The following is a 27,065-nucleotide window of genomic DNA, read 5'->3' as shown; positions in this document are numbered from 1 at the left end:
TTATTCCAAAACATCGAGAGAGTGATTGGTAGGTGAGGTCCTGACTGGTGTTGGGAAACCTGTGAAAATAACCAAAGATCATTTTCAATCTCTGCATGATACAGACAGATATTCTTTTTAATAAAATAAAAGTATTTAGGTCAGAGGGAGAACAATCTGAGGGTTGGCACTGCAAATGTCTGTGTAACAATTTTGCTCATGAGTGTTGTAAAACAAAACGCTTTTCCTGCATTCGATGGATCAGTTTGGTATCTTTTACTTCATTTTTATGGTTTTCAACTTGCAATACAGATGTTATAAGAGTTTGAAGAAAGAAGGCAAATGTACTTTGTGTCGATGTTTCACCTGTCATCCGAGAGGGTTTTTTAGTTCTAAAACAAAAGAGTTCCAGATATTTAAACCCTAGTGGGGGTTCATTTCGGAGTTGTACACTGGTGCACTCTTGATTATGGGAGTCATCACATGATCAGGATGTGAAAAAAGATGTAGGCCACTACAGTCACAGAGGGTTAAGGATGAAACCACTGTGAGAACTTAACCCTCCCTATCACGTGACCTATTGAGATCACCTGAAGGAAAGTGTGAGTTGGGGTTGAAGTGCATGGGAAGGGATCTCAAGACTGCATTGTAGGTGGCTGTAGCTGGTTTCGTAAGCCACTGGCATCCAAGTGCACATGTATAGTTGTGTCATGTGTTTGTCTGATCTGGATGACTGAGAACCTACACAGACATACTGCACAACAGATAGTTTTCCTTTATAGAAACACAGTAGATGTATAGTGAGAGAGACTTGAGCCTTTTTACCATTAATATCTACTCACCGCAGTTCGCCAGAACTCGACTTGGATTGACTGGTTTTCCATAACAATCTAGTATCAGATCAGTGTGCAGGTTCAGGGAAATGGCTGCCTACATCGAGAACAGCATCCAGTGTGTGGGTTCTATCGATGGCTCCCACATACCCATCATAGTGCCACAACACTATCAAACTGACTATTTTAACAGTAAAGATTGGCACTCCCTAATCCTTCAAGCTGTGGTCCCTAATAGTTCAGCTGTTGTGTCTTCTGTTCAGCACTTGACACTTGACGTCCTTTAAATGTGCTATATAAAAAAAGGTAGTGATTTTTGAGTTTTTTAAGTTTCATTTCCGCATCCTCATGGTACATGTTTTCATTTTGGATTTGTTGGTCCAACTGCCTCTTAATCTTTTCTTCGGCTACTATGCACAAAACGTTCTGCACCTCTTCGTTTGACCACAGTGTTGCTTTCTGTCCAGCCATTTCTTTTGTTGCCATTTTAAATATGGGGGAGTTTGATTTTTGTGAAATTGTTGCTCTCATAACACATCGAGTGATGCTCCTGACTAGCCAATTGGTGGTATGCAGTGTGACTAGGGATGGGTATCGTTTAGGTTTTATCCGATACCGGTGCCAAACCGGTACTTTTGAAACGGTGCCGGTGTTTAAACGGTGCTCAAACCGGTGCTTGAAGAATGGAGAACACAAAATTGGTCCAAAAACCTCTCATGTTCAGCTGTTTTTTTTTGTAAAAAGATAACAATGTTAGCCTTTTCTGCAGCTAGAGGGCATATATGGTATCACTCTTGGCTGGAAGCAGTGCTTAAACAATGGAAAAAACATAAACTTTGTCCAAAAACCTCTCATGTTTAACTGTTTTCCACTTCTTCTTTGGTCATTTTAGCCTTTTTGTCCAGGGTGAAGGGAGTATCTGCCATCAAACAAGAAGACAGCCGCATGTAGCTATGATGATGTTTGCTAGTTCACCTTACATGCATTAATGTAATAACGTGGTTAGCCTACTCAACGTAAATTACACACGGACAACATTAAGCTACTCACGCAGAGAAGAACGGCTGCTGCTGCCGTCATCATCCGTCATCATTTCTGCTACACTGGCAGGGCTAGGGGCCAGGACTCTACTCTTCGGGTTTTTGGGGGATGTTGCTCCGGGTCCGATAACAGGCAACCCACCCGCAGTAGATGTGCACGGTGTGAGGTCTCACAGCAAGCTATCAAATACGGCGCATTTCTCGGCTTTTAAAAAAAACGCTATACGTTGCCAGGTGTTTCATCGGATTTGAGGTGTTACCTCCTTTGACAGTATCACAGTATCACCTTAAATCAGAATCAGAATACTTTATTGATCCCTGGGGGAAATTATTTTTTGTTACAGTGCTCCATTTTAAACCAACATTAAGACAAGACAGACAATACGCTAACTAAGAATAGTACAATATATACATATATATACATACATACATACATACATAAGTCACTTATAAATAAATAGCATAAAGCACTTGTTGCGGGCTGCTGAGTTTGCATCTTTTGCTGTGAAGTGCAGCCAGACATTTGACCGCTTCGCCTTGGGCATTTTTAATCTGTAGCTCTGCTCTAAAAGAACGTACGTACCTGGCCCCGCCTACTATCCTCGGAAAGGTAAAATGATTGGCTAGAATCTAAAGTGTATCACAGCTCAGGAAAAAAAAAGCACTGAAATAAAGCACCAAAATGTGCGCTGCTTTTCGGTCTGGTTACTACCGTTTACCGTTTGGCAGATATCCAAATTTATGATATCGGTATCGGACATAAAAAAGTGGTATCGTGCCATCTCTACCTAGTACCAGATACTATGACCTAATAGGAAACCCTGAAAACCATAGCGAGTCGATACGAGTAGGTACTAATGTAAAAGGAGCACTCAACAAGCCATCAGGAAGATTTATCTAAAGAGATAGCGATGTGGCTCTATGCCTGCTGGATATTTCAATGCATGCCAGCCGCATCAAGAATTAATCTTTGACCCACTCAGAATCTGAATAAAAACTTTCGATTACTTTTCCTCTTGTGATTTCAAGCAAATTCTTAAAGTTAATTTCCAAAGACAGCCACAACAAAAGGACTTGACTATAAAGTTAGAAGTGTGTAACTGGCGTAGGTGTAGGCATTGAAGTGTGTCTCAGACAGCTTAGCAACACTCAACATGATTAAATTACCATAAATAACCTCTGACCAAAGCTGATTAAGCATTTATTTTTACTGAGTTTATGTCTCTCTTAAGGTTTTTTCCATGCTACAGAGAAATGAACAGTGTGAACAAAAGAAAATCATGCCCTCAGTTTTTCAACTGCTATTAAAGCAGAAATAAAAAAGAAGTGCAACAATTATACAGTACAAAGGTAAATTATCCCTTACACCCACTTACATTTGCTCTAAAGCGCCATTTACATGAAGCAGCAATGTTCATGCCACATATACAGAAATTAGTGCTGACAGCCTGATTTCACAGTCTTCACACCTTGTAATTGAAGATGACCTAACTGTTAATCACTCTTCATCAGTGCACAGCATGCTAATTAGCTGAAAGCGACTATGAGCAATGACGAGAGCTATAAAAAGTTGAATCCGAGGGAAGGTTGTGTCAGAGTGACTGCTGCTATGTGTTATTTAGCCAAATAAACACCACGTGATACACTCCTAAGATGAAATTAAAAAAAACTCAGACAGCCGGGAACATCTGTTACTTTATTGTTTAAGGTCATTCTCTCTTTGTGCATGTTCTGGTACCGAAACTTTAAACGCAAGCAATCTCATGGCTAAATAGGACTGCCTAAATTAGCTAAATTATATACTTTTTACTTGCTAGCATATTTTAGCACCAGCAATTTAAAAAAAAAAAATCAGAATTAGTCTTAGTAACGAGGAAGGAAATACTTCTCTTTTAGCACATGAACATATTGTGGTGCTCAGTATAAGGATGTTGACAAGATGGGGCACAAAGGTGCATCTGGTCAGAAGAAAAAAACCACAAAAACTTGGAAGAGTGGATTTGTACAAAATGAAATTGTAACCATCGATAACCTTGCATCTGTCACTCCCAGCAGTCTCATGTACTAATGCTAATGTCACTGTCTTTATTACGACAGAAGTTTTTGTAGATGTGTTGTTATATAAAAAGCACAGAGTAGACATAACATCACTTACTGGTTATAAATTGACAGAGCAGTGATGATCAGGTTGGACATCTGTTTTTGTCGTGCATTAGTCCTTCAGAAATGACAGAAACACCCACATGGCTGCCCAACCCAGGGAAGACTGATCAGCAGAGTTGAAATTTCCAGTTAGCTTCTTTTTCCGTTTAACTGGTAAGTTTATTTAAGCTACTTTACAGAGCAAGTTAGCTTGGATCACTGTATTTTTAATTAGTTTCACTTTTAGTCTTCTTAATTATTACAATAGAGGATACTTGTAAGAGCCAATATGAAGGAGACCAACCTTTTATAGAATTCTCCTTGGATTTATGAGACTTATTTACTTATTGAGTTGGTAACTGGCAAATTTGACATAGACCAAAACTAAACACTCATTTTTCGTTTCTTTTTAATACTGCATTGTTACTCCCAGCCTTTAATGGCAGTACTTTCTCTTTCTGATCAAGATGTAATCTAGAATTATAGCCAAGGATTTCAGTATCTGGGAACGAGGTAAATAATTAATGATAATCTTAAACTGAGTATAGTTTCAGCTTTACCTGTACTCATTTTTATACGTTGTTTACAAAGAACTTTTCTAGACCCACATTACTTTCCTGTCAAAGTAACAAAAGGCGTTTATTTTACATTAAAAATATACCAGTGCAAATCAGTGTACTCGCTCAGGGTCATTAGAGACCCAGAGTTACAGAAAAATTGTACCTTCACTCACCACAGGTGTGCAACACTGAGCACATACACTAAGTAGATTTTCTTTAACCTCTAGGGGCAATGGTGAGTACAACATTTGTCATTTTCTCATAGTCTGTTAAAGACATTTTCTAACCAAGGATAGTGTAGACAGAGAATTCAAATCCACAATAAAATAGAACAATTGATTAGTTAGGTGAGATATGAAAGAGTAACTTGCACAATGATCCACATATATTGGGGGTCATATTGATCTCTTTTTCATCTACTTTTCTTCCAGTGCTAAAGAAGGTAATAAAGGTAGTTTGATCCTGACTAAATAATCAGCAGATGAAAGCTTTTCTTTCTTTTTTGTTGTTAACATACACACAGTGCACCACTTGTGTGATGGTGCCATCTACTTGTCTTGATAAACAATTGCTCCAGTGTATCCTTTGCTAAAGAAGGTAATAAGGGAAGCCTGCTCCTGAGTAAATAATCAGCAGAGGAATGGATAGGGAGATATTTTAGAGCTTTTCCATTTCTTGACAAAACATTATCAGTGCCTCAGAGGGACCTGAGGTTGCACAAGAACTAAAGAGGTCAAACCAAAGGTACGAATAATATTCCTTTAAGGAAAGCAGTTCTGTACTGACTTCTTCCCATAATAATAGTTATGACTTTAATTGTGCAATAAAAGTCCCGTAAGGCACAAATGGTGAGACATGATTAGATTTGGTACCACTTAAGTAAATGTTAAAGTGTTACAATGTGTCTCATGGCTCTGTTTGCTTCAGTCCTTTCATCAGTGTGCATTTATCACACATCCAAATACAAAATGAAAAAGCCATTATGTTTTCCCATGTGACTTTTCAGAACTCTAAAGAGAAGTGGTTGCTTATTTGGAGACCATTTACTCATGCCCTATTATTTTCCTTTTTACTTCCATATTGTGTATGGTGTGCATTTTAGTAACAGCATGGCTAAAGAAAACTACAAATGGAGCTGCCTGTAATCGTTTTCCTAGCAAGTGTGACTCACTCGACCTGCAGTCCCCCCGCTTCATCAGATTGTTATCGGTAATGACAACCTGCTGCCACTCCATTTCCCGGCCGCTGTGTTTTGAAAAGGGTTTAATTGGGGCTGACGAGCCTGCGGGATCACCTTCCTGTAGTTCAAATGAAAAGAGCTTGAGTCCACGCTTTTCCGGATATGCAGAAACATAAGCCATTTGATTAAGGGAAATTTCGTGTTAAAATTATATAAATTGGCAAAAGGCAGTCCAAAGCTGTTGATTTTGTTTCTCCCTTTTGGGTGGAAAACAGCTCTGTGACAGAGAACAAATGTATTCTTTGTCCACTGGCTCTCTTTTAAACTTTTCCTTAGCTGGCAAGATACTCTTAGTTCATCTTGTCCTTAAAATATATGTGACAGAGCACCATTAAATATACAAAAGAGAAAAAAAACCTGCCCAACTACAAAGACTCACTCTTTGGTTCTTACAGGGATCCTGTTGCATATTGCACCTCATCACTAGACGTAACATATACATTTGTCTATCTCATATACATATGTACAACATATACATATGTGTTGTACATATGTGGATAATATGTACATCATGTTAAAATCCAAACCTGGAATTAGGTATGGTTATATAATTCAATTCAATTCAATTTTATTTATATAGCGCCAAATCACAACAAAAGTCGCCTCAAGGCGCTTCATAGATACAGAGAAAAACCCAACAATCATATGACCCCCTATGAGCAAGCACTTTGGCGACAGTGGGAAGGAAAAACTCCCTTTTAACAGGAAGAAACCTCCGGCAGAACCAGGCTCAGGGAGGGGCGGCCATCTGCTGCGACCGGTTGGGGTGAGAGAAGGAAGACAGGATAAAAGACATGCTGTGGAAGAGAGACAGAGGTTAATAACAGATATGATTCAATGCAGAGAGGTCTATTAACACATAGTGAGTGAGAAAGGTGACTGGAAAGGAAAAACTCAATGCATCATGGGAATCCCCCGACAGCCTACATCTATTGCAGCATAACTAAGGGAGGATTCAGGGTCACCTGGTCCAGCCCTAACTATATGCTTTAGCAAAAAGGAAAGTTTGAAGCCTAATCTTAAAAGTAGAGATAGTGTCTGTCTCCCGAATCCAAACTGGAAGCTGGTTCCACAGAAGAGGGGCCTGAAAACTGAAGGCTCTCCCTCCCATTCTACTTTTAAATACTCTAGGAACAACAAGTAGGCCTGCAGAGCGAGAGCGAAGTGCTCTAATAGGGTGATATGGTACTACAAGGTCATTAAGATAAGATGGGGCCTGATTATTTAAGACCTTGTATGTGAGGAGCAGGATTTTGAATTCAATTCTGGATTTAACAGGAAGCCAATGAAGGGAAGCCAAAACAGGAGAAATCCTGATAATAATGAATTACAGTAGTCCAGCCTGGAAGTAATAAATGCATGAACTAGTTTTTTAGCGTCACTCTGAGACAGGATATTTCTAATTTTAGAGATGTTGCGCAAATGGAAGAAAGCAGTCTTACATATTTGTTTAATATGTGCGTTGAAGGACATATCCTGGTCAAAAATGACTCCAAGGTTCCTCACCGCGTTACTGGAGGCCAAGGTAATGCCATCCAGAGTAAGAATCTGATTAGATACCATATTTCTAAGATTTTCAGGGCCGAGTACAATAACCTCAGTTTTATCTGAATTAAGAAGCAGAAAGTTAGCGGCCATCCAGGTCTTTATGTCTTTAAGACATTCCTGCAGTTTAACTAATTGGTGTGTGTCATCTGGCTTCATGGACAGATAGAGCTGGGTGTCATCAGCATAGCAGTGAAAATGTATGCTATGTCTTCTAATGATGCTGCCTAAGGGAAGCATGTATAATGTAAACAGAATTGGTCCTAGCACTGAACCCTGTGGAACTCCATAATTAACCTCAGTGTGTGAAGAGGACTCTCCATTTACATGCACAAACTGGAGTCTATTAGATAGATATGATACAAACCACTGCAGTGCAATACCTGTAATACCTACAGCATGTTCTAATCGCTCTAATAGGATATTATGGTCGACAGTATCGAATGCTGCACTAAGGTCTAGCAGGACAAGCACAGAGATGAGTCCACTGTCAGAGGCCATAAGAAGATCATTTGTAACCTTCACTAAAGCTGTTTCTGTGCTGTGATGAGCTCTGAAACCTGACTGAAACTCTTCAAATAAACCATTCCTCTGCAGATGATCTGTTAGCTGTTTGACAACTACTCTTTCAAGGATGAAAGGAATGTTGGAGATTGGCCTATAATTAGCTAAGACTGCTGGGTCTAGAGATGGCTTTTTGAGTAAAGGTTTAACTACAGCCAGCTTGAAGGCCTGTGGTACATAGCCAATCATTAGAGATAGGTTGATCATATTTAAGATCGAAGAATTAATTAATGGCAGGACTTCTTTGAGCAGTTTTGTAGGAATGGGGTCTAAAAGACAGGTTGATGGTTTGGAGGAAGTAATTATTGAAGTTAACTCAGAAAGATCAATTGGAGAAAAAGAGTCTAACTTAACATCAATGGTACTAAGAGTAGCTGTAGATAATATTACATCTGTGGGATGATTATTGGTAATTTTTTCTCTAATGATAAAAATTTTATTTGTGAAGAAGTTCATGAAGTCATTACTAGTTAACGTTAAAGGGATGGTTGGCTCAAAAGAGCTCTGACTTTTTGTCAGCCTGGCTACAGTGCTGAAGAGAAACCTGGGGTTGTTCTTATTTACTTCAATCAGTGACGAATAGTAAGATGTTCTGGCTTTGCGGAGGGCTTTCTTATAAAGCAGCAAACTATTTCTCCAGGCTAAATGATAATATATAGCAAAGTATTAATCCTATGACTCTAGTATCGAGCTAATGCCAGTACAACACTTGGTATCTATTGATACTATCAGTATTTGGATTGATCCACCCACATATACTGTATGGTACAGATAAATTACATTATCAAAGTTTTCTATTCATGTCGAGTTATTGCCAAAGGACTCAAACACAGAACTGTTAAAATATTTAACACCTTTAATGAACAGAACCATCAGGATGAGCAACAGCAGTGAGAGTCTCAGTTACAGCTGGAATTGTCTAGGTAGGCTACAAACAAGTAATCAGAGCTTTGCTTCTATCTCCAGAATCAAAAGAAGCGAAGGCAGGTAGTCATGTAGGTATTCCCAACACGCATGCCCACATTCACATTGATAGAGGAGAGAGATCATGACAGTACAGCAATTGAATTTCACATCAAGGCCTTTAAAACAGGTGAGGCCAGATTTCTGGGTATATGTTAAAATTAAAGCACCATTACTTTGTTTAAGCATCACTTGGTTTAATTTAAGGGCTTATAGTAAACACAGGCCTGGTAAATAAGTTAAGAGTTGGCTGTGTGGTTGTCTACTTTAGAGAAGTCTGATAAACTTTCTTTGTGGACTGGTTGAGGGTTTTACGTAAACGTAAAAGCAAAGTATGTTCTTCTATCCACCACTGAGTGGCAATGTTCTCTTTCCACTTTTCCTGTGTGCATACTTGTTCAGATATATTATATTTAAATACACATCCATGCTATAGTAGATTACAGGGTTCACACCAGATTAAATTAAGCTCCGAGTGCAATTCAGTATCTGTTGAATGTGCCTCCTTGACAAATTCAAAAGCGGGTTACTGCTGCCTGTACAGCTCAGAAAGGAGCGATTGCATCATGTGTAATATCATCAGTAGGCACCACAGACAGTTGGCAGTCATGCAGTATTATGGAGAAAAATAAACTAGAGCTGCAACTATAGAACAGCATTATAAAGGGCATTTTTACAGCTCATTTGGTATAGTGGCAGTCCAAAACTGCACTCAGGCTATTAATGCAGTTTGCTTTACATGGAGCTGTACTAAATGGGTGTATTATACTGGTTTTTGTCTTGCTTTATTTTATAATAGACTTCTTTAATATGTTAGCACTGGTGTGATTTTGTTCATCTGTAAATAAAATAAAAAATAAAAATGAAATGCATTGTGCATCAAGCACAGTCCATGTTTGCATGAAAACCCATATGCATGTTAGTCTGTTTCCACCTACGCACTCTAACCCTAAAGTCCACAAACTCTTTCTTCCAAGTTTTTAAATCTAAGCTGACAATATTGGAAACGAGAGGTGTGTATATTTATATATATACATACCTCTATGTGTTTATAGCTTTTAGAGACATCTGATTCAAATATCCATCATGTTATCCATTTTCCCATCCAACCAAAGGGCACAGGGGTTCTCGCCGCTGCACTGGCAAACATCAGTTAAAATGTTGCACACCAGTGCTCTGTCACACTGACGTACACGTGACAGCCGGATATGAAAATAAACCACACTACACGTTAGCTTGGAAAATAGACTCTAGAGATTAAATCTCCTTAGATGGTGGAAGAAACTGAAGCTAGTGCTGTGCAAGACTGCACAAGTAAATACAGGGACAGTACTGCCAATACTGATTGTTTTAACTTTTATAAAGGCAGCTTATGTAGAGGAGAGCAGTGTGTCGTGATTCGTGAGAAGAATCATCATCAGTCGGCCAAATCTGAACACATTTTATGACCACTAAATGACTGTGATTTTCCATTTCCAAAATAATGAATTTACACAACAAACAACACAGCATACCTTCCAGCGTTATGTACATTTTAAAATTGGGTGTTTTTGGAGACGTGAAATGTCTCGATATTCAACACAAAAAGGTTATTGTATTGAGACGTTTTGAGGTATATTTTTTTCATCTCCAAAACAATAATTTATCCAACACAATTCAGTGGGCTGGATGTATTATTTGATTAGCTGTATATAATTTCTAGATAATAGGTCTGGTAAAATTACAACTATGATGACCAATAGAAAATGAGTCATAACAGAAACTTATTCTGGTTATGTCTCTCTGAAAGGACTGTGCCAGTGGGCTCTGTCTCTCTGAGGGTCTGTCAGCCATTTTCTTCTTCTTCTCCTCTTTGTTTCCTTTGATGGACGTTTCACCAAAAGGCTGTTTTTCGTGGTCTTTTATGTCGTTATATTGCAATGTTGCCACAGTCAATTCAGTAGGTTCCTTTACAGCTGTAGAGTACTTCTACTAGAGGTGGGCGGATCGAAATCAATATAAGATTGATAATAGCGCAATAGGATCAATAATTTGTTTCTGTCCTCTAACTTCATGTAGCCCACTGAATTGTGTCAAGTATTTTTGGGGAAATGAAAAAAATAGACCTCAAACGTGCTCTTTAAACAACAGAAGGTGACCCACAGTGCTTCCAGTTAATTCAAGGTCTTAAAAGAAATCCAGTTTCAAAAATACATAAAAAGCTCAGAGATGTGTTTTGATGTGTTGACTCACAGTTATTTCATTAGTGATGACACATTGCACTCCCCAACATACCTTTATAGGTTAAAAGTATCAATATTGGTATCTGTAGTACTGGACGTGCAATGCACAGCACTGACTTCTATACATGCTCACTTTCTCGTTCACTGCAACCCCATATTTAAAAGATATATATAAATCTTATAAAGTTTGTATCTGTCTTGTGTAGGGATGGGTATTGATAAGATTTTCACGATTCCGATTCCATTTTCGAATCTGTTTAACGAATCGATTCTCTTATCGATTCTTTTTAAAAAAGGAGAACAATAAGGTCGATTAGCTTAGAACTTTGTTTTATATCTTCTCTTTGAACAAGATAGAAATTTAGGAGTAACATGGCCTTACAAACCCAACAGTGAGATCTTAAGAGATCCTCAGCCTACGGCTACGGTCCCCAGGAAAAAAAACTGTAAATGTAAAATAATAAAATAAATATTCTTCTGTAGCAATAACAAAGTATAATATAAATTATTCTGTAGCAATTACACAAGAATATCCAGTAATGTCCCTGCCTACAATTAAACACATTCACATACCGAAAATCGGGGGCATCTGCTGCAGCAGCCTTTTACCACAAACTTAGTCACAGCTCGGTGACATTTGTCTATCCTGGCCTGAAAGGAGATGCTACCGGTAGACTGTCTGTCTCTCTCATCATGGTCACCTAAACGCACAGTAATGGCAGGTTTTGTAATAAGGCAGATCGCGCTAACATAATATGCACTGTTAGTTGATTATTTACCTGCCGCATTAACGGGAGAGGACGTGCAAACGTTACCGCTGCTGCTGGGTTGAGATTCACGAGTCCGGAAGGGAATTAAAAACACGACATTCATTTAAGGTTATCGTGTGTTTTGTGAGGAAATGCTTTTGCATATTCGTAGTGTTTCCTCCCTTAAATGAAATATCTACTTTGCAAGTATTGCAAGTTGCCCTGTTGTCATCCGTTCTCGTAAAGTATAACCAAACTTTTGAGCATTTGAGCCGCTTAGGCGCCGTGTTTCCTGCCAGGTAAATGACGCTCCGCAACGTGGTGACGTCATTCGGGGCGACTGGAATCGATAAGGGAATCGTTTGCAAAAATGGCAAACAGTTCCAAGGAATTGAAACAGTGGGAACCGGTTCTCAACAAGAACCGGTTTTTGATACCCATCCCTAGTCTTGTGTGAAACTTGTATGAAAAGCATACAAAAGTGAAAACAGATATAAGATCCCTAGAAAAATGATATAAATGAAACTTGTATGTTTTGGATACTTACTAAAACAATATATGAAAGTAATGAGACAGTGGCCACTTTCATGAGTAAATCATATAAGCCTTATGTGATTCACTATATGAAGTAGGCCACATCTTATGCAAGTCTTTTATAAGTTTTTACTATTTCTTTTCCATATGGGACATGTCACCGCCCAGTCACACAGCAGGGGGCGGAGCCAAGTGTGGCTGCATGAGAAGAGCAGCGTTTGACATGACACATGCATAACATGCCGAACTTTCACACTAGTATTGATCCCAAACCAATACCAGCTTTGGTATCAATACTACGTATATCTAGAATGGTCTGTCCACCCTGAACTGAATTCTTTATTGATATATACAGTGGGGCAAAAAAGTATTTAGTCAGCCACCGATTGTGCAAGTTCCCCCACCTAAAATGATGACAGAGGTCAGTAATTTGCACCAGAGGTACACTTCAACTGTGAGAGACAGAATGTGAAAAAAAAATCCATGAATTCACATGGTAGGATTTGTAAAGAATTTATTCGTAAATTAGGGTGGAAAATAAGTATTTGGTCACCTCAAACAAGGAAAATCTCTGGCTCTCACAGACCTGTAACGTCTTCTGTAAGAAGCTTTTCTGTCCCCCACTCGTTACCTGTATGAATGGCACCTGTTTGAACTCATCATCTGTATAAAAGACACCTGTCCACAGCCTCAAACAGTCAGACTCCAAACTCCGCCATGGCCAAGACCAAACAGCTTTCGAAGGACACCAGGAAAAGTATTGTAGACCTGCACCAGACTGGGAAGAGTGAATCTACAATAGACAAGCAGCTTGGTGTGAAAAAATCAACTGTGGGAGCAATCATCAGAAAATGGAAGACATACAAGACCACTGATAATCTCCCTCGATCTGGGGCTCCATGCAAGATCTCATCCCGTGGGGTCAAAATGATCATGAGAACGGTGAGCAAAGATCCCAGAACCACACGGGGGGACCTGGTGAATGACCTGCAGAGAGCTGGGACCAAAGTAACAAAGGTCACCATCAGTAACACACTACAACGGCAGGGAATCAAATCCCGCAGTGCCAGACGTGTTCCGCTGCTGAAGCCAGTGCATGTCCAGGCCCGTCTGAAGTTTGCCAGAGAGCACATGGATGATACAGCAGAGGATTGGGAGAATGTCATGTGGTCAGATGAAACCAAAGTAGAACTTTTTGGTATAAACTCAACTCGTCGTGTTTGGAGGAAGAAGAATACTGAGTTGCATCCCAAGAACACCATACCTACTGTGAAGCATGGGGGTGGAAACATCATGCTATGGGGCTGTTTTTCTGCCAAGGGGACAGGACGACTGATCCGTGTTAAGGACAGAATGAATGGGGCCATGTATCGTGAGATTTTGAGCCAAAACCTCCTTCCATCAGTGAGAACTTTGAAGATGAAACGAGGCTGGGTCTTCCAACATGACAATGATCCAAAACACACCGCCCGGGCAACAAAGGAGTGGCTCCGTAAGAAGCATTGGAAGTCCTGGAGTGGCCTAGCCAGTCTCCAGACCTCAACCCCATAGAAAATCTGTGGCGGGAGTTGAAAGTCCGTGTTGCTCGGCGACAGCCCCAAAACATCACTGCTCTCGAGAAGATCTGCATGGAGGAATGGGCCAAAATACCAGCTACTGTGTGTGCAAACCTGGTAAAGACCTATAGTAAACGTTAGACCTCTGTTATTGCCAACAAAGGTTATGTTACAAAGTATTGAGTTGTATTTTTGTTATTGACCAAATACTTATTTTCCACCCTGATTTACGAATAAATTCTTTACAAATCCTACCATGTGGATTCATGGATTTTTTTTTCACATTCTGTCTCTCACAGTTGAAGTGTACCTCTGGTGCAAATTACTGACCTCTGTCATCATTTTAGGTGGGGGAACTTGCACAATCGGTGGCTGACTAAATACTTTTTTGCCCCACTGTATATAATATTTACTCATTGACTCGACTCATCCCCAGTCTTAGCTCCTGGTTGCTTGTGCCTGGGCTTTGTTTTTCAAAAAGAGCAATGAGTGCAGTTCAAGTAGGGTTACCTCTATGATAACAGGGGGCAGTGACTATCCTTGTATGAGGTGCTTGTGATGTCTGTGATATGCAAAGCAGCCACTTTAGCGACAAACCTAAAACAGCATTAAGCCTGCAAACCCCAGCTAATTAGTGCACACCGCTAGCAGCATCCAGCTTCAATGGCATCTCGGCATCAGTATCATTAACTCACTGTCTGAGTGACCTCGGTGTGACCAAGGTGTCTGCGTGCTGCATTCTTATGAGCCTCTGTGCGTGCACGCCACAGCAGACTGCACTTACACACCCACAGCTTCTTCTTCTCTGTCGTGATTATTTGTCTGCTTAAAATTTAGAGTAGTGCGTGAGTCATCGGGAGTAGCTGGTGACGGGAGGGAAGCAGAGACTGCTTTCATGGGTGTAATATTTGTGCGCTTTGTTTGCTTTGTTCAAACCTGATCTGATTCGACTGATTCTCATTTTCCAAGTCTGCAAGATAACACATGATGGAACGTATGCCTGTAATCAAATGAAGGCAGGAGAACCCATCCATAATCGCCTTGTGACTTGGAAACAATATTTATGATAATCAAGTTGGATGCTTTCCTTCATTATGAGTCCACTGACCTTTTGAGACAGAGCGCCAACAACTGTAGATTCAAACATTTAACTATTTCACTGTAGCTTAGCAGCTGACAGAGCTTGCTTTTTTGGTACTTTTTTTCCTCTGAAAGGAAATATCAGTGTATGTGTTGTTTCTCCGATTATGTTAAACTGCTATAAATGATCTCAAACTCTATGGGTTCAGTACAGCATAGAGATGTGGCAGAAAGGAATCATTACTTCTGATATACAATTACCTGGTAATCAAAATAATTGTTATCACAGCTATGTTATTATGGCTGCGTTCGCATAGCATATAATGTGGTAGTGCTTGGGACTACATATTCATCCTGCCTGGGAGGCAGATAAGTGATGCAGTTCCTTGTCTGTGTGGGTTGGTTATGTCTTCTCCATCGCTGCAAGACTCAGACAGCCTAAAACTTTTAACAAAACAGATCCCTCTTTGGGAAGTTTTACTTTTAAGGGAATAGTGTTGTTTTTTGTAAATATTCATGGTGTTTTCTTTATTCTTTTAAAATGTACTTTATCAGTCAGAGGTCAAATATAACATGATATTTTATCGATATGATGGCAATACATACCAAACTTGTAAGAATCATGGTTTCTATGTTATAAGGGTTTTTGTTGGTTTTCAACCAAAACATAATTAAGTTGACCTTGAAGACCTTGGTGGATGTGAGCCAAATGTTATTGGGTTGTTAACATAGCGTCAGTCTACGCCCCTGCAAAGTTTTATCAGTATTTATTCAAAACTTTTAAAAATTATCACATTTACAAATAAAATGACATGAACCAAAAGCATAACCTCACAGGTTGTGGTAATACAATGTATATTATGCATCATATAAATTCTAAGATCTAAGACTTCATCTTGTGCAAGCAAAAACTTTATTTTACATTTCTACAATTAAAGAAAAATAGTATTTTTAAAAAATACCTGGAAAAAACCTCTGGAGGTATGCTAACATGTTTGCTAAATTAAAACATGCTTTGCTTTATAAAACATGAAACAGTTTTTTATTCAGTGTTTTCATAAAAGCGTATTTTAATGCATTTACTACTGCTATGGAGAACAGACACGAGGTTTAAGGCCGGGGCAAGTTTGAACCATTTATCCTCCACAGTGGAAAACAGCTGAAAATAAATACGGGTATCACTTTAGTTGGTCGCATGGTGTGTCCAACAAAAAAAAGTCTGGCTTCTGCCTGCATGGAATCGCAGCAGGCCTGAAGATTCGACTCCAACATAACGACGGGCCAAATTATACGGTGTCAAACATACGCCGTATGTTTGACACCCTACTCTAGTGGGACTGTCCCCTTGGATGTGGCCCTAAGAGTTGCTGAGCCACCCCGTAATCACGTGAGTCACATTTACCAAGGTGTGATTCAAAATGTCAGTCAAAACTGTCAAAGGGGCTTTGGTGTGAATCCTTTATGAGGAATTGTCCAAATATAATATGAGTTATTAAACTCATTTGTGAGTGGCAGTGGTGAGAGGTGAGAAGCTTTTACAAACTCAAAAGACGTATGCTTGCCTTCATTTCAAGTACTTTAGACTATCATAAAATGCCTGACTTTACAGAACAAAAAAACATGTTTACCCCCCGGCACAAAAAACAGTTTTAGACACTGCAGCTCTTTGATTGCCTTCAAGTCATGTTCTAGGTTAGCCTGACCCGTAGCTCTCTGTCTCTGCGTGCTTGTTTGCAGGACTGCAAAGAGGTGCCTCAAGCTAGAGCTTAACCTCACCAGATGCTTCCTATCACAGTAGTCAAATCTCTACAAGTGCCCTGCCATTACCATGGTGCCAGATCTTATTGTAGACTCCAGTACAAAGGGTCAGTGCCAGAAAACATCAACTACTTTTTTCCATTTAAACTGTTGCACTTGTACTCATGTCCACAAAACAGAGCCTTTCAGCTAAGACACGTGGCACAGGAGCAACACCTTTACATTTACAGTTAAATCAACGATGCAAGAGGCAGTCTGATATAAGTCGAGCTACTCACTGAGACCCCTTTAGGCCATATCACAATATGGCTTCATGTATTTTATTGCTTAGCCTGTGTTACGAGCTTAGGAAAAATCTAGGCACATTTACAGAATTACAAAACATTACTGTGCAAAGCTCACGGTTCTCAAGTAGATTAATGAAATCACCAGACTGTGAAAGTTGGGTTGCCTGACTATAAGCGCAGGATCTTAAGCCATTTCTATTCGTTTTGCAGTTTTCAAATGAGTTTAAAGCTGTTGTTTAAAGCTTAACATCTTTTAAGCACCAAAGAGTCAGAAGAAGCACTTCCCAAAGTCTGACTTGCACAGATTCATTTGCTGTTATCAGCCTCCATTGCCAGTTGGCACAGCTGAGTGTTTTCCTTAGTCTTAGTTTCACTGCAGGTCCCAAAAGCTGCTGCTACCAAATCATAACCACGAACTTAGTTTTTACCTTATTTCAGATGTCGATGTTGAATGTCTTCATTACCAAACTGTATGACCTAAATTCTTCCCTTTTAAAGTCACCTCTTATTGCTGTAAAAATATGTCAGTAGATTTCAGCACATTGACCTTTTTTAATGGGACTTCACCCCCAAGGTCCCACCTAAAATTCCTACACAACCACGATACCGACTTATTTCTTTTCTTTTTTAATCTAATTTGCTATTTATTATTAATCTGCTGGGTTTTGCTCTTTGTAATTTACTTTTTCTTCCCTGGTGTGTAACCAACACCAGTTTTAGCTGCTATTTTCCATTTCTTGTTCATCTGCGTCTGGAAGCCAGCAGCACGCAGCGCAGTATTCCCAGCTCCTTCACTCAGCCTCTCACCACCCTGCTGGAAGTGTCTAAAAGTTGAACTGATTACGTCTAGCAATGCATGCTTTTAGAGCTATTTTAATCTGAACACAAACATTATTTCAGTTCCAACTATTCTTGAATCATGTGATATCGGTCTATTTATAGGGGGAGGAAACTATCTGCTGTGGATGTGGATGGAGTTGACAAGGGCCTGGCTGTTCACACACAAAACGGATGTGGTATCATTAAGTATCTCAGCCCAGCAGTAATTGATCCTGATGATAAGTATTGTCTGAGTTGTCAAAATCTGATAGAATGTATCCCTCTATGAATAAAAACTGTTAAACACATGCATGAGTCACTAACTTGTCCATTTATGATTCTGTTCAAATTCCTTGAGACAATCAGTTTTTCCATGCTGTTATTTTGAGATTTTCTATCTAAAAACTTCTGAAGGCATCCTGAAGTGTAATCGCAGCACTTTCAGGATGTCTTCCAATAAGATGTCTTCCAGCTCCGCTGAGGTACAGCAAGATTTCTCCATTTCTAACCACAGTAAACCTTCTTTCCAACTTAGATGAGAATGAAATGTGCACCTCTTGTCTCAGTAGCATTTACTTACAGGGGCTCTGTTTTTTTCTCTCTTTGACCCTTCAATTTAAATTTCAAAATACCGGGCCTTGGTGCGGCCCTTCAGTTCATGAAACGAGCCGTTTTAGCTAATTAAATGTCTGTCAGATCAGATGAGCAGATATTCTGCTTCATCGTCTTTTGGCTGCTCTCTTTCCTGTGAGGTCTTCCTCTTTCTGTCTTAACCGGTAGGTCCATCTTCAACATCCTTTGTCGGTATATCCACTATCCCTCTCCTGCACATGTCCAAACCATCTTAGCATCTCTAATCTTATCCATCCTGGTCACTCCCAATGAAATGTCTTCAGCTTGGATTCCTGTGTTTTTGTCAGTGCCACCGTCTCCAAACCATACATCACAGCTGGTCATGCTCTCATCTTGTAAACGTTCCCTTTCACTCTTGCTGTTGTCTTTATGTCACAAATCACCTGACACTCATCTCAGCCAACTCCAAACTGCCTACGCTCTCTTCTACTCATCTACCTTCACTATTTCTAGCTTCACTTTTCCACCTGCCCATCTCTAATTCACATACATAAATTCTGTCTCGCTTCTACTGATATTTCCTCCCTCTTCTCTCCAGTGCATACATCCACCTTTCCAGACTCATCCACCTGCTCCCTACTCTCACTACAGATCACAATGTTGCCTATGAACATCATAATCCACAGAGACCACTTCCTGACTCATCTTTTATTCAGGAAGAGTATAAGTCTATAAAAATCTAAAACAGAAAATGACCTGCTGAATCCAAGGAAGCATAGCTAACAGCAAGAACTTTGCTGGCTGTTACCACAGACAATCTGATGCAGGTATCATATCGAAACTGGAAAAAAGCTGGATTTGTGCATCTCTACTTTTCGTTACCTTTGAGACAATTGTTTTCTGATTGGCTGCCCTACACAAACAAAAGATTTAAACAGCAGATGGGAGGAGCTATGTATGTTTACAGCCACAGTTTACAGGGCCACAACTGGGCAGGGTGGAAACTGTTAAAAACACTCTTTATGACACTCTGTAAGCTTTGGACTTAAAGGAATTCTGTTTCAGTCACGCCATGTTTTATATAAATATTTTCCGTTGTGATAGTAAATGACAAAAAAATTAGCAAAGGCAATAGTTTTCATTAAGAAAAACCTAAAAACCCCTGTTTTGGTAAATGTTTCTACTTATTTCTTTAATTTATAGCTTACAAACAACAAGGACAATGACAGAACTGGCATAATAGTCGGAAAACATTAAGACTATATTAAGATTTGAAGAAAAAATTAGCGTACACAGATGTTTGCAGCCCAAAGCTGTAAGCTGTTGTGTGCAGAACATTTTCTATCTTCTGTCCAATGTAAAGGCTTAGTATTGCAATTGCAAATCAACTTTTGTAACCCCTGATGTCTTGCATGTTTAGAATTGCACATACAGCAATTATACCATGTTTTCGGTCTGGTTACTACCGTTTATGTCAGAACCGGTGCCATCATGGCACCGGACACCGGTACCCATCCCTACCTACGGGTATAAAGGAATCTGAGACTGCTTCTGTAAATTAGAATTTATAAAATTATGTAATTGGTGAAAATCTATATTTAAAATAAGATGACTTTTTTGTGGTTTTTAAGCAGCTGGTGATTTCAATATACTCTCATGTGTCAAGAGTACCTGATTCTGAGAAAACATGCTCACTGACACTAATGACAAACTCTGAAAAGCTTCATATAGACACATTTTTCTCTTGATCCTGTTGGAATATGAATAAGCTCCTCTGCATCAGGGTCATTCAGAGTAAAGTCTGCCTTCGTTTATTCATCTTTATTTCTGTCTCCATTTTATTTTTATGCAGTCTTCATCCTCTAAATGTTGCAATTTTCTCTTTTTTCCGACTTAATTTATGTCTAATTACTTCTCATTGTTGGGAGCTTTTTTTTAAAAGCTTCCCAGGGTTTCTTTGAATTCTTAATTCCCTCTTTTTCCTTTTTAGTAATTTTACTTTCTAAAAGTCAAACACCAAAGTTAGCCTCACTGATGTGAATTGTGGAGGTGGTGGGACTTCAAAGAACTGTTGTTCCCATGGGTGGTGTTTGGGTGGGTAACCAGAGGATGCAAGTTCAGACAAGGTTTAAAGAGTGGCTGCTTTATATTTTATTTTTCCATCTTTGGGACCACTGTTTTCATGCACTTCACTTTTGTGTGGGCATTACTGTGATGCTCTTTTCATCTGATTTATAGCTGAAGTTTCTGTAGGTGGTGCTTGCTACATTACAGAGCCTGTTGTGCAAGAATATTTAGTACGAGTATGCAAATGTGTCTCTCTCTGCTAACAAGGCATCATAGAGCATGAAGAATTAGTAATGGTTTTTAGTCTACTAGAGTAGTACATTAAATTCTTTTTATTTTTATTTTCAAAGAATTGCCCCACTTACCTTTAGTGGTTTCTAGTGATGCAGATTTTTTTTTGCCAAGGTTAACAGTTATATATGTGCCAAGAATCTGTTTTGCCTTGACCCCAATACACTGAAGCTGAACAGGATTCTTGCTGAAAAATAAGCAGTGAAAAATTTGTCTTGTCTGTGCTGCGATTTCTCAATTATGTTGAAATGCAATCACTAGCTGGATTGCAATCAGAGGCAGTGTTTGTTTTTGAAGGAATGGAGCGCTTCACAGTGCAGTGTAGCAGACAGGAGGTGCTTGTGGTGGATGTAGGGAACTGAAATTGGAATTTAACAACCAAACACACCTTTGTCTTCAGTGTGTCTTTAGCAGCTTTGCAAATGTAACCGGTGTGATTCTGCGTTGTGTCTGATAAAAAAGGTATAAGAAAGAAAGACCTCCAAGTAAATAATTTGCCCACTCCAGCTCCTCTCCCACAAGGGAATTGTAGAAAAAGGGGTGGCATTTATTTTTACATTAAACATAAAATATGCATTTACACGTAACATATTTGACATAAGATAAAACAAAAACAACAACATGAAATCTGACATACCTGATAAAAAAGGTAAAAGAAAGACCTCCAAGTAAATAATTTGCCCACTCCAGCTCCTAGACCAAATACAAACAGTGGGTAAGAGGGTTAGCTCAACCCACCACAGCTCCCAAGCTAGCAAGGAGTATATATTCATGCTAGCATTTATGGCGCCTAAAACACATTTATGATACACACATACTACACACTTATAACATCTTACAAAAACAGGCTTAATAATGACAATAACTGAACTAACATCGCAATAATAAACATCAGGGTGGCTAAATATGAATTATGTGTGTTTTAAGATATTGGAAAGAAATGACACCCACCTCTCCCACAGGGGAATTGTAGAAAAAGGGGAGAGGCAAAAGGGGTACACTGTATTTATAGTATTGCACCAAAGAAGAAGAAGAAAAGAATGAGGAGGGGCTCTAACTGATAATGAACACAACTACAGGCTTGGAGGTCCTAAAAGTCAAGTATAAAAGGAGCAGTTTGGGGGTTTAGAACACATTTTGTGTAATTATAACAATGTGATTTATGACCCTGTTACACAAAGTCACAGGTGTGTATTGCCAAAGCAATGGCAGTGGTGATAAGTCAGCATGGAAGTGTATGCTTCTTTTTCGTAGCTAAAGCCAAAAAGGTTTGCATAATATAGCTAAATAAACATGGATGGTAACGTTACCCAACAGAATATTTCAAATCAGATCAATACGAACTGTTTGCTGTGATAGCAGGTTTCTGTAATACCCTTCTGAAATATTGTACAGCCAGAGATTAATGTATGATTCCATGCAGAGAGGTCTATTAACACATCGTGAGTAAGAAAGGTGACTGAAGAAATAATCAATGCATTATGGGAATCCCCCCGCAGCGTACACCTATTGCAGCATATCTAAGGGAGGATTCAGGGTCACCTGATCCAGCCCTAACTATAAAAAACTTAGTGACCACTAAATAAATGTGGTTTTCTTTCCACAATAATTAGTTAACGCAACAAAACACACCTTGCAGCTTTACATGTATTTTAAAACTGGGTTTATGGAAACCTGGAATGTAATTGTGACTGTCTCTAAAGCACTTTGGGTCAACTTGTGTTTTTTAAATGAGATGTAGGCTAGACATTCAGCCATAGTGCTTAATGTTTAGGGCAGGGGTCGGCAACCTGCGGCTCCGGAGCGCATGCAGCTCTTTAGTCCTTATAGTGCGGCTCCGTGTGGTTTGGGAAAATAAATTAGAAGTATTTAGCTGAGTTCCTTTTTAACTTGTAGTTCTAAATTGGAAGATTATTGTGATATTGAAATATAAAATAAAATTATATTATATTATTTTTTCATCGCTCAAAATAAGCGTCACACTCGCGGAAGCCGGTATACCCGCCGAAGCGCCATGCATTTATCGAGACTTTCAACCCCAGGTAGGCCAATTATGGATCTTCAGATCCACATTATGTCAGCAGCTGTTCTCCACCGTGAACTATGTTAAAAACGAACACCGCTCACGCCTCACAGATGACAGCTTACAATCCTGTGTAAAGATGAAAGTGACTTCGTACAGCCCTGATTTGCAGACGCTGTGCACAGAGGATCAGGAGCGGAAGTTGCATTGTAAACATACCATGGCAGACCCACTGCTTTTCAGCATCTCTTTATTGACCACTTTTCATACACGGTTGCTGTACGCATACAGCCGGCTGTAGCTTTTCAGCTCACAGCCCGACACACACCAACACAACAGCAGAGAGAGCACTGACGTTAAGGCGGCGAGGCGAGATTGCGGGTGCCGCTCAGGTGCATCCACCTCCCCTGCAGCGGCATTGCAGACGATGCCCCGCCACACACAATAACCAGGTAAAATACATATTTAGGCAGAATTTTGCAAATATCTATTTTTCATCTTTTAGCAGCATAGTGCTTTTTTTCCAATTATTTTTTTAAAAGTCTGGTCAAGGCTCCAAAAGCCCAAAGGCGATATAACAGTTTTTGTTTGCTACATGGATCATTTTAGTTCAGCTGGGTGTCTTTCCTTTTGTTATATTTCTTTAAGAGTTCAAAATGTGTTAATTACATAAATAAAATGTAATTTGTCTGTAGCACTTTATGGATTTCATAAGCAACACACCTTAGTTGTTCACACAAAGCATAAAAGTAAAAAACTATATATACAGTGTTATCTTCATTTTAGATGTCAAAAAGTATTTGCAGCTCCCAGTGTTTTCTTTTGCGTGGAAACCGGGTCCAAGTGGCTCTTTGGGTCTTAAAGGTTGCTGACCCCTGCCTTAGCGTATATTTTTTCATTTCCAAGAAAATAACTACCCAATTAACTGGGCTACATAGAAAAACGTATTGATCCTAACGCACTACTATCAATTCAATACTAATACCAGCATTGGTATCGATACGTGGATTGATCCACCCACCTCTAATGTCCAGACACAGAGCCAGTCAGTGACTGCTAGAACTCATTGCACTGATCATATATTAACTTCTGGTTCTAGAAAACCGCAAAAGCAATAGTTTGTTGTGTTCCAAAGCACCATACTGTCGCCTTTAAATCGTAATTACATTTTAACACCAAGCACGCACTGGAAACAATATTAACCACAGACTTTATTTGTTCTCTGCAGTCACTGTTTTAAGAACATATATCTTTAAAAGACAAAGTACAATTTACAACATATTAAAAAGTTCATTTGTATTTACAGTTATCTTGGTATTTAAGCATTACACATTTAGCTTTACGTTTAGCCATGCTCTCTAACCACACTGGCATTTTACTTTGGAAAAGGTACAGCAGAACAAGTGGAGAAGTGAACATCCTGAAAGCGTTCATAAGGATGTGGGTGGATGGCAGCATAAGCAAGGCTGACAGGACATGGTTTGGCACCGGTTGCTGCCAGATGGGCTTGACAGCATGAACGTCAAGCTAACATTCAACCTGCCAAGGCCTATCTCAGCACCTCACCAAATATCCTGTCCTTCTGGAAGGCCCTGGGCCATGTACAAGCCCACCGCAGGTATATAGGCTTTTCTATGCTGTTACTAAACAAGTGGGAGAAAAAAACACGAAAAAATATGCTGACCTGAGTGAGACCACATAGAAAGGCACATAGGCATGTGCATATACACATACATTAATCAGGCCCAACATTAAAAAAAACCTGCCTAGCACTTGTAAGACTTTATGCTGGCAAAACAACTCTGACTCATGCTCTGTCATGAGCCCTTGGGAGATGTGTGTGTGTGGCATTGGCAGCTGATGAATTTGTCTTTTGGAGTGGGGCATCCATGTGCTGGGCTCGTTCAGGGCCATCCTATGGATACTCAATTGGATTGGAATATGTGGAGTATGTAGGCGGTTTCAGCTCCTACTCTCAAGCCGTTCCTGTGTTTATTGGTGGTGGGTCATATTGTACGACAGGGAGACACAGTTGCCAGTCGACCATTAGCAAGGAAAGGTGTGTAGTCTATGTCATAATATACAGATAAAGGATCTTCAGGTAGAATGTTGCAGTTTTGTGGAGATGACCAGTGTTATCACCAGTTAATTTAATCACTGGTGGTTCATTGGTGTCCAATCCACATTAAAAGTCTCATGACTGCCATTCATTCAGCAGACAATGCTAACGTTTACCTAATAATTTGTGGATGGTAATTATCAATTAAAAAGCTTGGCCTACAGTCAAAAGGGTGATATGTTACCATATCAATTATACCTTTTTTCAATCTATTTTGAGCTAGTTCTAAACTGCTATTAGGATGCTGTGTTGTTTTAGGGATCATGGATGTAACCCTAACCCTAAAGCCACTATAATCCTATAAGCCACTATGATGTGTGTCAGTGAGAATGAGTATTATCTTTCTTACCTGATTGCCTACAGTTGGTCTACAGTTGGACGGTTGGAGTTAGGGTTTAGGGTTGGCACTGTCAACTGTATTGATTTAGACCACTGAGGGTTAGTAGCTCCATTGGTTTTATACATAAAATATATATTTAAAAAGAGTTCTTTGTTAGACTATAGAGAAATGTGAAATCATTAAAAAATGACTTACATGCCTCCTTTAAACATCTTGCTAAACATCTTATCTGATACATTACATGAAATTGGGAATTGCTTAACTTTTGGTTCCCAACCCTAAACTGAAGAAAAAACAGTCTGCAAAGGTCTGTAAAAACACTGCCATGCGCTGGATCAGCTGTGCAGCAACACATGGAAGCAACATTTCCCACTTTTTTTTAACCACTTATCTCTTTGTTCATCTCACCTCCTGATATACAATCATCGGCTCCACTGACCCATAAGGGATCTCGGTCTGTGTGTGTGCATAGTGGGTGGTTTTATGTGTGTGTGCCTGTGTGGGTATGTGTGTCTCTTCGTGCCTATCTTCGGCACAAAGCTCCTCATTGTTGCAGAGCGTGAACGGGTGACGACAGCGCAGCGGACAGTAGCATGTAAGATCTTTCTATAGCTCTCATCCATTCGTCCCCCGCCTCCAGCTCCCACCCTTTTTTCTTTTTCTCCCCATGTCTGTTGAAACACTCATACTGTTCCTTTATTGAAGGATTCTGTTATTAGACTGAGCGTCTTCCTCAAATAGAAACAACAATGTGCACCACACAAATAAGGTAACGGCACCTTGGCTGCCTGTGCCTTTCTCAAGTGACTTATCTCCAGATTATGTGATTACCTTTCTACATAAAGGCTTCTCTCTGACTGTGATACAAAAACAGACTTGGCAGTGTCTGAGGGGATCTGGTGTAACAAGTATCAGACAAGGCCCATTAACCTCCTAGGACCCTGTGTCCACATATGTGGACATCACATTTTGGGTTATTTAGACTAAAATACTCAATTTTGCTCTACATGGGCCTGATATCCACTTACGAGGACATTATACTGCTTCTGTTCTATCAAACTTTTAAACAAATATCCTCATATGTGGCTTATATTTTTCTTAAAAACAAAAATAAGTTTTAAAAAAAATCTGGTAATTCTTTGTTTTTTCATTCATCCGGCCCCAATATGCCCAAATATCAAAGAGAAATTAAAAATGCATGTCATGAAAGAGTTCAGGTCTTAGGAGGTTAACATGGTGATTTTTCTTTTTTTCATTTTTTGGTTGTAGAATGGGTTTTCTTGTCTTTTTCAACACCTGGGGGTTGTTTATTAGCTTGGTTGCCTTACCTTCTGGCTAGATAAATGTCTGCTTATCTAGATATTATCTCTCTAACAAAAACAGAATCAAAAAACAGAAAGCAAACAAATAGGCAAATAGGATACCTGTTTCCTGCCTTAGTAAAAAGCCTTACTGAATAAAAAATGAACTGTTTTATAAATCTAAGCTAAGAAGTTTTTTTTATACATGGTGAGCTCATTGGCTAATGAATTCTCAATTGCAAGTTGTTAGCCAATGAGCATCCAGTTTTGAAATCAGACCATTTCTTTTTAAAATAATTCCACAAAAAAAACAAATGCACTAATTATGCGTTAATTCATGAAAGCTATCTATGATCGTTACATGTGGCAAAACTATTCACAAACTTTGAATAATATTTAAACAACTAACAATTGCTCATTGCTAGCAACGGTTACAATTGAAAGCCATTAAACACCGAAAGCATTGGTCTTTGAAATAAT

Source organism: Astatotilapia calliptera, chromosome 8 (genome assembly GCF_900246225.1).
Source record: "Astatotilapia calliptera chromosome 8, fAstCal1.2, whole genome shotgun sequence".
NCBI classification, from domain to species: Eukaryota; Metazoa; Chordata; class Actinopteri; order Cichliformes; family Cichlidae; genus Astatotilapia; species Astatotilapia calliptera.
Note: the sequence above shows the minus strand (reverse complement) of the source record.